This window comes from Lonchura striata, chromosome 4 (genome assembly GCF_046129695.1).
Source record: "Lonchura striata isolate bLonStr1 chromosome 4, bLonStr1.mat, whole genome shotgun sequence".
Taxonomy (NCBI): Eukaryota; Metazoa; Chordata; class Aves; order Passeriformes; family Estrildidae; genus Lonchura; species Lonchura striata.
In genome coordinates, this window is record NC_134606.1 from 70,303,374 (window position 1) to 70,315,399 (window position 12,026).

At 36.8% G+C, this 12,026-nt stretch overlaps 1 protein-coding gene across 1 annotated transcript in view; it reads left to right on the forward strand.

The window, feature by feature from the left end:
* SEC24D (SEC24 homolog D, COPII component) overlaps window positions 1-12,026 on the forward strand; it is a 157,071-nt gene that overhangs the window by 85,602 nt on the left and 59,443 nt on the right. Inside the window, exons 3-4 of the mRNA XM_021554979.3 lie at window positions 4,241-4,334; window positions 6,851-6,921. The gene's annotated coding sequence lies outside the window, so the exon portion shown is untranslated. The remainder of the gene's footprint in view (window positions 1-4,240; window positions 4,335-6,850; window positions 6,922-12,026) is intronic.

Genomic DNA, 12,026 nt, shown 5'->3' on the forward strand with positions numbered 1-12,026 from the left:
ATATTTATGTGAAATGAAAACAATTCAAGAGTATGTAATTGTATAAGTAAGCTAACAGCAATTTCTTTTAAAGTGCTGTATGGCTCCCAAAAGGAATCATGCTGCTTGAATGCTAGACAATATGTATGCTCTTAGGATTTGGGAAAATATCTGCATGCCATAATTTGCTGTGACAATCCATGAACCTCTGAAAGCCACTGTTATTTTAATAGCAGCTTTGTTGTACTACTCAATTTCTGTCTATAGAAACTGTAACAGATATTTAAGTGTCCTCACTGGGCATTTTGTTCTCAGACTGTGGGCCTGCCAAGCTTATTCCATTAGCCCTGCAACCAACAAATACTAGTTTCTCTAGTACCACATGAAAAAAGATTAAAACATTAAAAACTTGGGGTTTTTTTCTCCCTGGGGGATGGGATCACTTTGCACTCCAGGACATCCAGAAATGTATTCTGATTTTAATGGAATCTGGAACTCAGGTAAGAATCAGATTCTGCTTGCTGGTACTGTAAGGAAAGTTGTATTTCTCAGGAGATCCACTGTGAGTTTTAAAAAGTTGGACTACAGGGAGTTTTTAAGATACCTGACATTCTTTTCAAGATACTAATTTTTAAAGTATAAAAGGTGTGATTGTATGCAAATTAAAGTATTTCACTGGATCTGTTACTTATATAGGAAGGTAATAATAGAGTTATAAATTAGTTAAAGGTTGAAGGGGACAAAAACCTGATATTAATTCAGAAACATAAGCAGAGATGAATCGTTAAAATTGTATTGCCATCCATTTATCTCTGAACCCCTGACACTATAGTTTATTAGAGAGGCAGAGACAACAGAATCCTTTGTAACAGGGATTTATGTTACCAGAGGAGCTACAGCAGATTTTTCTGTGTTGTTAAAATAAATTAATCAAAACCAGCAGGGGAGTGTCCTTGAATTACAATGGTTGCATTATTCAGAAACTGTAGATTGAATTTTTAAGGAAATCCAAAAGACATGGAGCTTGGGAGGGAGCCAGTTGGGGTAGTTTTTAATGCTGCTATTTTTGATAATTCTTAATATAAGAATCTAGAGTATTGTTTCAAGCAGACCTTTGGCATACATTTTTTATGCTTTTATTTAATTTTCTTCCTCTGAATTTCTTTTTTTATGTAATAACACAAACATAATATGGCATCTCTCATCCCAGATAGATGCCGAAGTACCTTCATGATCTTTGTCCAAGATCTGTGCCAGCTTTCAGACATTTGCTAAGTCCAAGATGCAGTTCCAGAGACAGAAGGCTGCACATTCATAAAATACATCAATCCTATAGCAAGACCAGCCCAATGTGCTCCTTCTGGGAGCTGAAGTAATGTTTTCCTAACAAACCTTTCACAGAGGAAAGGGATGCAGGGTATCTGATGCCATTAGATCATAGGCATGAGTTGGAAGTTTGGTTTAAAATATTTTTCAGAAGTGAAATTCCTGCAATAGGTCAGAACATCCAGGTGCACGATTCTTGCTGGGATCAGTGAGGAATGACCTCAGCAGGGAATGGCCACATGCTGAAGGCACAGCATTGACTTTCTGCAACACTGGTTCTGTCAAGGAGGAAGGGCCTTGAAAAACATCACCATTTGAAGCGCTATTATTTATGTTGAGGCACAGCTTTTATTTTTAGCATGGATGTAATTTTAATAAAACCATACTGCTAAGTATGACAGATAAATATCACTGCTGAATCCCTCAAATGAGTGAAACCTAGGACAAAATTCCTACTTGCTTAATTAGTTTAAATTAAATCCTGGTCTCTTCCAAAACTTTGAATCATAGAAATAAAGATTAAGAAACATAACAGGAAAATGCTATGAGACTAAAATAAAAAATATTTTAAAATCTTACTCAGATGTTAGAATAATAATAATTTTAAAGAATTTTCTAAAAATAACAACAAAAGAAAGAAGCACATGCAAATGCATAGGATAATCTTGACTGCATCATACATCTGGAAAATATAAGTGTACATGAAAGAGCTGCTCATTTTGAGGATTTAATTTAATAACTCATCCTGCTCAAGAAGATTAACACATGGCCATAAAAAACATGCTTGCCATCAGATTTCACCCCAACATGGTCATAGAAAGATTCCAGATAGCCCAAGTGGTATCACTCTAGGATAGCAGCATCCCTTTTAATTTTGTGTGGCTACTGTTGCTCCAAGTTTGCTCCAAGATGTCCTGCATATTTTTCAGCTATTAAATGATGCATCTGACTTGGCTGCACTGTTGTGGAACCTCCAAGTAACCTTACTATGTTTAAATCCTAAACTGCGCCACATCCTCATGACTTGATTTTTAGACTGAAAACTGCATAGGAAAGTAACAAATAACTGCATCTTGTACCAATTAAGAGGCACCTTTTGTAAGTACTTTTCAAATGAAGACTCTGGCAGCTATAGATCCAAAATCCCCCATGTGACGTTTCCCTATGGAAAGTGCATCAACTCCCAGCAAAGGTCAAATACTAACTTTAAAACAGGAGACAAAAGCAGAAGAGGAAATGGACATCATTACCTTCTCCTCTCACATGCACTGTGCTGCTTTCAGAGCTTATTTGTGAAAGAAAAAAGCAGTCTCAAGGAACATCTGGCATTATGACAGCATAGGGTGAATTTTCCAAGGAGTGTAAAGGAAGCCCCTGGTAATGTCAAAGTCTGCCCTGATCTGCAGCATTTTTCCAAATGCCAAGCACCAACCAAAAGGAGTAGAGGCTAAGAGGAACTTGTGAAGGCACAGGGGTTAACTGAAAAGACATTCATGTGAATTGGTTCCATTATTTTGTATTTGTTTCCTGAGCGAGTGCTTCCCAACAATTCAAATTACTAAGTATGTTGAAAATTGATAGGTTGTGTTACTCTTTATCTCATGGCACTGATTTTAGCTTTTCAACAAGTCTTATAGTCAGTTTTCAGCATGCTGGTGATGTAAGGAGTCATTTTAAAACTAACTGAAGATCAGGAGTGCCCTTTTAAGCAACTGAATAGGAATGTGAAAATGTACAGTGCTCTTTTTCACCTAAAAGATGAGAAACTGACTCAGATAAGACTTTGCTGACACCCCTTACTAATATTTCTTTGAGAGAAAGCTCCTATTCTATGAACTGCAAGTATCTCCTCAAGTTTCTCTGGGAAGCACACTTTTTAAGGATGATGTAGTCTTTAAAAAGATATCAAAGGCCAGCACCTCCATAAATTAAATTCAGTGTTAGAATCAGTGTCCAGTTTCCTTTTCTCTTTTTTATTTTGCCCTGAAACTTACCTTTTTCTTATTAACTTATACAATTAATTGAAAAAGCACAGCAAAAGCATTTTAATGTCACTGTGTTGGAGAAGATTGTACATTTCTTTTAACATGGAAGAAACTAGTCAAAATCAGCCAAGTGCAGTTGTGTCAGGATCTGCATTTGAGATACTTCTTTAGGGTGGGACTAAATGTGTTCAAATAATGGAGAAACTAGAGGTACAAAAGGCCTGTGTGAGCCAAGTTAAATGGCCAAAAGGAAACAGAAGCACATGAAAATATCTGGCCTGAGAGCATCTTGCAAATGTGAAACTGAAGAAATCCACAAAAGTTCATGAAAACTTTTAAATTAAACTAAACAGTGCAATTTTTGCTTTAAGGGACATACAGGTATAACATGAATATGAATCCCCATGGATGTGAATTATATTATATGTAAATCCCCATGGGTGAACACTGCTTTCTGTAGTACTACTCTAAAAGCAAAGAGCATTTTGTAACATATCCTTTCTTCTCATAATGGCCTGATGCAAAGCTATTGGAAGAAGTTTTTTAGTTGTTTATCAGACAAGAGAGGTACTGCATAAGGCTGAGGCAAGAGGTAATTCCTACAGCTGTGAATCACTGGATCTGCATCTGGAACATTTGATCCAGTCACTGGAATAAATTGTATTCCTTGTTCTTGATGGACCATACCTGCCCACAAACATGGCACAATGAATATTTTTCAACCTTTAAAAAAGTATTTGGGCCTAGAGCAGTAAAAGGTTTTGGGGAAAGATTTGGTTTGGCTCTCATTTTAGGTGAGCTCGATTGCCATGGTGTTGCCTACAGCAACACCCAAAAGAGCCAAGAAGAAAGCATTTTCCATAAGAAGAAAGGTTCCTTCCCACCCTTTGCAGATTCAGCTGATTATGCTAAAACATTATCCCATTTCTGCCCGTCTATTTTTATCCCAGAGCCCAGCAGCTGATGAACTGTGCCAGAGTTTAATTCTTCAGCACTGGACGATGCAGGAATCCAGAGGCCTGAATGCAAGTCTGATTTGAACAGGTCAGTGCATCTTTAGTTTTTGCCTAAGTCAATTAGCACCCCATATCAATTTGTGCTAATTCCCAGCCTCTGCAGGCTTTTGCAGACCTCTTATGCAAATCAGGCCTGGAAGCAAACAACCAGTGAGTGACCCAGAAGGCTGGTACGGGGCTGGACACTATTGTTCTCAAGCCATGCATTTCAGTGCTCTGTTTGTTCATAGTGTAACTAAAAAAATGACAGGCCACAACCATAACTACCTCCTCAGGCTTAATTATTGCAGCCTTTGTACTGTTCTTGCCAGTGCAGAAAAAGAAGCATTCATGGGTCTTTCACTGCATTAAGATTCATTGGATTGTTTCTCACTGTTCCTGTAAATACAGAGGAAGAAAACTGAAACAGAATGAAAAAGATTTTAAAGTCAAACCCCTTCTGTAGTCACAAATTGTGTCATGAAATCAAAAACTCTTTAGTAACATTATCCTGGGGATGTGGAAACTGGCTTAAAAAATAACATATTTAGGAGCTGCATCAGGATTCTTGAAAGGAAGATTAAACTATGAAAAATTTAGTTACATCACACCTGTACTACTTATCTGTTAATTTTAAACTATTTGAGTTAAAATGGGCTTAAGCTGCCAAACTCAGATAGATTTCCAACACCATGGCTGGTCAATGATGCAGTCTTGGATTTGGTGTACTTCATGTTAGTCTATTCTTAATCAAATTAGTAAAATAAAGATCTAATGTTACAGACTGAAGTCATGACTAAAAGTGAGGGCAGAGAAAGGATAATGAGGAATTTATTAAAAACACCATTTTAATATAGCTCAAAATTTGATTTAAATTGGATGCAAGACCTGGGAGAGTTCTTAGACCTCTAGGGCTTCCAGCTCTGTCTGCTCAGGCTGTCATCATATTGAGCTGCAAGGAACTGAGGTCTGAGATAATATTTTTCATACTCTTTTTAATTATTATTTCGCTGCATGTCATCAATAGTTGTGTTTAATATTACTATTTAATGTTCATAATATGGTGTCAGGTGCAGAAATACTTTTGTTTTCTCTTTAAATGATTACAACTGCTTCCCTCTTCTGCAATTCTACTGAAATAATTTTTAGTCAGGTTTTTTCTAAGATCAAAATTTTTCCTAACTGTAGTGTTATGAAACCACAACTCAAACCCTAGTACAAATTTATGGAGCCCTCCTTAAGGGGATTACATTTTATTTGTGTGCAGGGACTAATAAGTAGAAGTGAAAGGAAGATTTGGAATTAGTAATTTGATGTTATGATTTTGATTAATTTGATATTCTGTGATTCTAGACTTGGTTTATATACAAATTTTCCTGAGGACATTAATTCTGCTATGTGGTCTGAGTGGAACTGAGCTGAACAATACTTGCAGCTTCAGTAAGAAAACATTAAACCTCTCAGTGAAAACCTCTCCAAGGTAGAACTGTCTTTACATTCACCTATCTATGGTTTTGGGGGTTGTGAAGAGCACCATCTAGTGATAATCAATAATGTCAGTATCATGAAAAGGTGATAAGTCAAAGTGGACTTAAAGGCACACTGCAAATTCATTTACCAAAGGGACTGGGAGGCTCCAAAGGAAAGAGTGTCCTAGTTGTGGTTGTCAAAAGTCAGGTACTTTCCCTCAGATACCCCCAAAAATACACAATGCATCTAAAGACTGACTTTGACTAACAGCATGAATATCACGAGATAACAACTTTAATACTAAAATTTTGTTTCAAAAGCTAATTATGTAATCTTAATGTGCATACTATAATGAAACTCTCCACTTTTGTTAATGGCTTATTTTATATTCATCAGCATAATATACTTATTCCACTGACTGAAAATTTAGGTGAAACACTTCTAATTTCCTAGATTTTTTTTTTTTTTTTTTTTTTTTTTTTTTTTTTGGAAAACCAACAATTCTGAAACTTTGGTCTCTTTTTCTATGAATGATGTCTAACAGCTGCTCCTTCATGAGGATCTTAGGCATTAAATAGTATCACATGTAGGAATTTGCTTAAAACATCCATGCTTAATGATAATTTTTCCTAATTGGAAGGAATTTGCAAGCGAGTCTTACACTATCTATCCTCCAAGTATTATTTCAGCATGCAGAAAGCTCATTATGAATATATGATAATAAAGAAAGCTATTTATCCCTTTCAGATTACTTCCATATGCATCCTCTGTAATTAAATCAGTGGCTAATGCAGCTGGCCTTTGAAGTGATCTCTGCAAAATAGGAAAATGTAATTTGTGGAACAAAATGCTGATCACTCTATTCCAGCCACATCTGTTAAGCTCTAGTAGTTCAGAGATTGCTGTGCTGAGAGAGTTCATGAAAGTAGAAAGTTTCCTATATTCCTTTCAGTCCAAAGGAAGTTCAGTGGAAGTGATGGGCACTATTCTAACCAAATAACAAGGCTTGAAGTTGGAGGCATTTTGCCCACAATTTGCAGTGAATTCACTGAAACTGATGTTTAAGTGAGTAACTGTAATTCTGTGTTTAAATAGAATACTACAGTGAGAACGGTAACAGAAAGCAGAGCAAGATTTCCTGGCAGAGAAGACAAGGATTGAGAGAGGTAAGTAGGGAGATGACTGTTTCAGTGGTGGTGGATAAATAAAGATGTCAGAACTCATGATGTGAATCCCCTTGATAGCAGCACACCTTGGGAACACCTTCTATTACACAGGTACAGACAACAATTGCAATTACTGTTGCACAGCTCTCCATGGAGATGTTTTTCTTAATGATGACAAGCTGGACCCTTATAGCCTTTCCAGAGGGATGCCAGTTAAACTGTTGGAAACACATCTACAAGATGGGTGTGTCATGGAATTACAGATTTGTCCAGACACACCTGTGCCTGCTGGAAAAGTGTCACCCCCAGCTGCCTGGCACTCCTCTCCCTTTCCTGCTTCCTCTCCTCTCCTGGGAGTTTCTACACTTCAAACCTGACAGATAAACTGCTCATAGGACTGTTGCCCAAGCTGTCAGGCAAAATGAGGTGAGTTAGCAAAGCCCTGAAATCTAAATTGTTTAGGGAATACCATTCATCCAACACAGGTCAGTCTGTTGGCACAGCTAAAGAAAGTGAGAGGGCAGTTACAAGGAGTGCCTTCAACCAGTAAACATTTGCAATGGAGGGATATGTCCACTGTCTAAATTTTTTCCTTAGCTTACACTGCTACATTATCAGTCCTTTAATTAAACCTAGAAGCCTTTAATTAATGGCTTCTAGGTTCTTGTAATGTCAGTCTACTCTGTTCTATTAGCAATCATTTCTTTCTCTTACAAATAAGCAGACTGAAATGCCTTCAGCTCAAGTGAGCACCTTTGTCCTGACACAGACTTCCAAAACAGGTTGGAAAAGAAATATACTAAATAATTGCTAAATAATTTGAATAAAATATACATTATCTAACTGTGTTGTCACAATACTCTGAAGTGTAAGGTGATCTTTTGTTCCTTAGAAGGAAATTATTTCTGCTAGACACAGAAATCTGTACTAAATAGATCCATTGCAAAATCTGCTACACTCTTCCCAATGAGGATTTTTATTCATGATATCTGCTTCCAATTAAATAACTGCACTATATTATACAAACTAAGGCCCAATCCTTTGCCCTTTGAAGTCAATGGCAAAGCTCCCAATGAGTTCATGGGAAAAAAATAACTCCTCTGTTAAGGCTTCCTTTAGGTTTTTAAAACAGAGCTTCAGCTTTGCCACCTTTTGCCTTCAGACAACAAACATCTCCTGATATTCCTGTATTAGACAGAGAGTACTAAGAAGGGCAAATTTAGTCTTGTTAAATTATGCTTTCCTGTCATTCTGTTTGCTTTTCTTTCTGTTGCTGTGAAGAGCCACAATGGACATATGGTGTCTTATATTATTTTTATTTTAGAAACTTTCTATAAATTCAATATAGCAGCAATTTATGCCATACGTGGTATGTTTATGCTTTGGAGAAGATATGAAACCAGCAGTATAGAACACCACAGTTTATCTATTTTCTTCATAGTTTTGACCTATCTCCAGTTCATCTGCTAATGAATTGTAATATAAAACATGCTTCAAAACCCAAAGCATCCAGTTTCCTAAATAGGACCATATTTCTAAACTATACTTACAAAAAGGCAAGTTCATAAAATAATGGTTCTACAGCTACTCAGTCCAAGATGACATAACTCTTTTGAAGCAAAAGGTTACCCATGCATTCAGTGCCTAGTCCCAGATGTAGGAAGGAGATGTAAAACAAAGAAAGATACTTAAGGGATTCAGAATCTATTTCAATAAAGTGAAATGACAACTTGCAGACAGAGTTTCCCTGCTAAACAAGAGAGGGATGGTTTTTGCTGTGCCCAGGACTGCAGAATATTGTAGAGATCTCAGGGTCTAAACCTGTTGTGTGGCAAGCTTAGAGTTAGGTTTTTGTTAGAATTTACCTTCCACATAAGCCACAAATAAGACAGCCACTTTTCACTTTTCTTAGCCCTCCACTGAGAGCAAGGTCCTGAGGTGTTTTGAAGATTTTTGGCCTTCATGCTCAACACAAGGTTGTCTTGGCAGGTAACCAAAACACAGCACTTTGATTTTGGTGCATACTGAAGTGTTCCAGTCTAAATGTATCTTAGTCCGATCCTAAAATTCCCACTGACTCTGGCTTACAGCTTCTAATGAAATGGTGCAGATGGGATAAATTACAGAAAAGGAGAAAAAAAATCCACTGTGTAACTTGTGTACATTAGGTTTGAAATTTAAAACCTTCAAGCTGATATCCAGGGGTTTTTTTACTGCCAGTTTTGTTCCAGCCAGTGCTCATGAGTACTGGTTGCAGTCTAAATGTTATAATTTCTGTCCATAGCTAATTCCATGAACAGAATTGTTCCTCTTAAAGCTGAAGTGCTCTCTGCTAATCCTTCTCCCTTTATAGTGTGCTAAGCACTTAACTTATGAAATATGGTCCCTTAAAGTAATTTCTGCTCTCAATATTTCTGCTGCAAATAGGAAGAATGCTGAGTTCTGCATTTGAAAGAAAAGCCTTTCATGATATGCATAAATTGTTAGCGGTGTCCTCTTAAACAATCAGACACAATCCTAGAGGACTCTGTAAATAACATTTCCTGTTGTGATATTTTAATGTGAACTTGGCCAGAAGTCTTACTATTACATTCACATTCACAATAAGAATTCAATGGTAGAAAACACAGAACAATGACAAGTGATAATGTCTTGCAGTGTATTTTAAATGTTTCCAGCAAAGAACGTACAAAATGAAGCAAAGTTCTATACAAAGCAGCTAATCTAATTTAGTAGGAATACACTGTTTGGTTTTTTAGTTTGTTTAGTTTAAATCAGTGTGAATTATGGTGTTCATTCTATTCCATTGAAAACTTGCCTAGCGTGAGAGCTGGAAAAGCATCAGTTGGAAATAAGCACAAATGAATAATACCATGTATCCAAAACATGCTTGTATTTGGCTAAATACTGTGGGAAGCATGCCAAAACCAGCTTGGTATGTAGTCCTGTATATCCAAAATGGGGTATACACTCATGTGCTAATTCAGCCTGCAGCTTTTAAACAACTAGATGGGACTCCAGTGCTAAACATTTCCACTGGCACAATGGCTGGAATGCAAAAGCTTAAAAGTAGGGAACACAGAGCCCTAACCTTTAGAAGAACATGTAAACCTTTGTTGGTTAAGGTGTATGGATTTTTTTCTTCATTATTTTTCCAACTAGCATTGGCAGATGTTTTTTTTAGAACAGGGTTATTTAGCAGTGGTCTATTTTAGCTAGATTTGGGGAGCCTTACTTTTGTTCTTCTGTTTTGCAAAATAAATTAACTTAAGCTCCAGAAAGCACAGCTTCTTCCAGTCTGTCAGTGGAAGTTTGGTAATTTACTTAAATACAAACTGAACTATGTCATCTAAACACGTGCAAAAATGTATTGGTTATTAAATTGTGTCAAGGCTCGTAACACAGTCAAAATCCTCCCCAGAAAATATAGATAAACCCACAATCTTCCACATAATTCCTCGTGTGAAAGAATATGTAAATATGCCTTACAGGGTTTTCTGAATATCAGCAAATACCAGCTGTGTCAGATGGTCTGAAGGGTGAATTTGAGAGTAAGAGTCTGTCCAGGCTGCAAAAACAAACTATGTTTGGAAATGTATTAGCCAGCAAATTTAAACAAACAGTTTTAAATACAGGCCAAGTAAGGCAAGTTGTGTTTAAAATCATGTAGGTTGACTCTAAACTCCCCTCCTTTGCTGCCAAAGTTCAAATAGCATGTCTTAAACATGACTTGTTCTGCTGATTGCTATTGCATAAAATTGTGCTCAAATCCTGCTTAAAATGTCAAGTGAAATGATGCAGGATCAGCAGGGTGGTGTTAGCCCAGTGCTGAGCCTTCACCCAGCTCTGAGAACTGCAGCTCCAAACAGTGATGGAGAGGAAGATCCTGCTTTCACTATCCTCATTTACCTGCCTGGAAATGGGAGCATTTTCCAGGGGTGACAATGTATGAGCATGACAGCAGCATAAAAAGGTTTCCTTCAACCCAGCAGCTGCTATGTCTTTTGTGGATAGACCAAATGTTTGTTTAGATATACCTTACACATATGTGACAATGGCATGTTTTGCCTTACCTCAGGATCCAAAGCATAACTGTGCTAACATGTCTCACCCCTTATTTCTTTTCTGCTAGACAAAGTGTAGAGGTAAACTTGATGAAAACCTCTTGTGGTTGCTCTGTATGTGTCAAGTATTTTGGAGAAATGCAGAGAAAAAGCCAAACTACCACAACACAGCCCACCTCTGTTTACATCCAGTGTTAAGTAATCATATTCAGATATTACTTTTCACACTGCTGGTTCAGGTTATTCCCAAGTCTTTGAGTTTCACTTTCTGTTTTAGGTTCCAATGAATCCAAAATGATGAAACTGAGACTTGAAATCTGAGCATGTTGATGGTCAAGGGCACAAGTCTAAAATGACCAGGCAGCCAGCTGTCACATGTCATTAGGTAAAGCAAACATGCCAAAGGTAAAGCTACAATTTGGGAAGCAGTAGCAGAAGCTTCCTTGTAAGCATCTGTTCATTTTTACTTTTAGGATACTAATCTTGATTGCCTTTGAAGTGCTTATGGGTCTGAGTCATGCAACTTGCCTCCCTTAAATATTAGAACTATTTGGTTGAGTTCCCAAACTTGAATTACCAAGACTTTGACAGATACAATGAGTTCATCAAATTACTCTTTGGTGCAGGTAACAAATATGCTCAAAATAATGTACCTCACTTGCAAAGGTGATTTAATAAAGTCACATTGTAAATGAATATAAATATCATCATCTATAAAACAACTCCATTAAATTACCTGTTGCAAAAGACATGCCTCTTAAAAGATATAACTTTACTCTTAACTATTGTTCAATATTAATAGAAAAAAGTCACCAGACTTTCTTTCAAATGCTAGTTCAGAAAATCAGCCATTATTTTGTATATATTTTAAATTAAAAACTGCAAAGAAATTTTCAAGAAGAAAACCCAGGATGATAATGATTTTTAAAATATTCTTTCATATATCTCATGGTAAAATGGAAAGGACATCATGCATTGCTTAGCTTTTATATATCTTGAATACTTATCCTTCTAGGGTCACTGCTACACTGAGATTTCCCA